General features: G+C 51.0%; 1 long non-coding RNA gene across 1 annotated transcript; it reads left to right on the top strand.

The window, feature by feature from the left end:
• Positions 1–228: 228 nt before the first annotated feature.
• Positions 229–1,992, top strand: LOC105563200. The gene is made up of 2 exons (XR_001009014.1): positions 229–306; positions 1,062–1,992. It is a non-coding gene; the product is annotated as an uncharacterized LOC105563200 (long non-coding RNA).
• Positions 1,993–2,332: the final 340 nt, after the last annotated feature.

Here is a 2,332-nt window from a genome sequence, read left to right as displayed (position 1 = left end):
CGAGGAACGCGCACGCGCGAGAGACCGGATCCGATCGATCGCGAGAGCGATCGCGATGCGCGCGATCGGCGCACGGTGAGACACGGAAATCGCAGCCGAGGAGGGAAAAGTGGGTGACGCGCGAAAAGCGGAGGCGCGGGACACGGCGTCGGATGAACTGGAAGGACAGGCTGCGCCCAGTGGAAGAGGATGCCGATGACGACGACGGGGACGGCGAAGGGCACGACGAGGATGACGATTACGGCGATTACGAGGGAGTCTTGAACGGTGGACCTGCGGAATTTCGCGCTACTGTTTCTGGCGAAGGTAGGAAAGGCGCGTTCGCCTGAATCGGGTGGCCGTACGGCGCTCTTTAAGGACCGTCTACAATAGCTGAAGTAAGCCCGGCGTAAGGAGTAAGAGTAAAGAAACGAATCATTCCCATTTCTTGCTCCATACTTCAGCTCCGACGCTTACACTCGGCGAATTACGAGCGCAGTTCGACCAGTGCTATATTTAAAAAAAAGTTACGCCTGTACTCTAGCTCTTACACTGATAAGTAAAGGTTGTGGTTTTCTCACTTCTTACCGCCTCCTTCCAATGTAGACGGTCCTTTATACAACTGCTATCGCACTACCGAAGGGGGACGCTCGCGAGAAGTGACGCGGAGACGCGGCGAGCGATCTGTGCGCAATATTTTCAATTTGAAAACATAAAACACAAAAATATTAATTTAACTGATAGAGATGTACATTCGATTGACGCGATGTAAGAGTCGGGCAGCTCAATTGTCGAATCAACGACGAAATAATTATTACAATTAATTACAATTACTTCGGTCACTTATACGATGACGTGTGTTAGATCAGCTGGAAGAGTCGTGTGACAGAGCACGATATAATGGAAATATATTCTACGTACGATTCACGCGCTCGAATAATATTCCGACCGACAACAAGCGCGCTATCCGCAGATCGAATCTGCGATTCGTAAAAAAAGTGACTCTACGACTCGCCGGCGTCTCGCTTCGTCGAGTTCTCTCATACTCGACCTTAACAAACATTAATATTCCTTGCTTGCAGAAACTCTACCGGGTACGCTTTAGACGCAAAAAAAACACACTACTAACAAAAGCGAGAGACGGCGGCAGACGGGCAAGTGACGTCGTGGAGGTTTTCGCGCCTCACGAAAATCTCACGTCGGCCCACGACCCCCGGTCTTTCGTCTCTCTCCGAAAATCCGCTTTGAATCCTACTGCCGTCGCTATATCGGGCTATCGTTGCTGCCGCTGATACTGCCTGCTGCTCTGCCGCCCCGGCTTCCTAGACGAACATGCCGAGAGTGTCGACGTAGCTACCTCGAAAACCGACGAGGTATCGAGGATCGACCGTAGACAATCCGTAGCAGGGTCGTGCGGAACGATCGATCGAATAGGTGCCAGAGGGTGGACGGGGACGGGGGACGAAGGTGGTGGTGTACGGGGAAATAGCAGGAGGGTTGGTGTGAGGTTTCGGGATACGGAGGTGGAGGAAGAGGGCTGGGTGGCGATGGTGGTGGTGATTAGTTGCAGTGTTTTGGAAAACAATGCGCAGAATTTCGACGGCGATAAATAATAAAGGATAAATAAAGTGTATCGGGGTACGGTGAAGTGAACGTGTGCCAATAAATAATCCGGCGGGATTATGCACTGTGCGCTGTGCGCCGAGAATAAAAGCGAGACGAGAGATCGGGGAAAAAAAATATCCCTGCGTTCCCCGGAAATATTATTCCTCGCGCGCGCAAGCGCGCGGGCGCGCGCTTCTTCTTTGTCAATCCGGGCTATTCATAGGGAAAAATTGCGGCGTAGCGAGCAAGTACCCAGCGTCAGTGAATAGCGAATTATTGGCTTGACTCAATAAATTGCTCCGTTCGTCGATCCCGCTCTTTCAGAAATGATATAACATTCCTTTCTACAGATGTAATTGCAACCACTTGGCATTGTATTCAGGAATATTAAAGTCGTTGTACCGAAAATCCCGCGCGATGGCTAACAGTACACGCTCCTCCGTCCGCGCCGCACGTTTCCCACACAGAATCCAGGAGAAAAACTCCTTGCGCCTCCTTTCCCGCTGAAATGCACAAATAAACGAGTTCGTCCCACAATAGTCTCGACGCGAATCAGCGGCATGAGAACGATGATGTTACAATTACAATAGCGTTTCCAGGAGATACATTCACCGACCCTTCTATCGCCCTTTGATTCGATCTTTAAACACAGCCCTTAAACAGGTTCAACCCATCACGAGATACGTCTGACGGGAGGGAAGGCGAAATATAACGCTCGCAACGGGAACGGAAGAGAGAAGGAGGCCCG

Source organism: Vollenhovia emeryi, unplaced genomic scaffold (assembly GCF_000949405.1).
Source record: "Vollenhovia emeryi isolate VEMERY1.0 unplaced genomic scaffold, V.emery_V1.0 DF939179.1, whole genome shotgun sequence".
Lineage (NCBI taxonomy): Eukaryota > Metazoa > Arthropoda > Insecta > Hymenoptera > Formicidae > Vollenhovia > Vollenhovia emeryi.
Note: the sequence above shows the minus strand (reverse complement) of the source record. Positions and strands in the feature narration are given on the sequence as shown.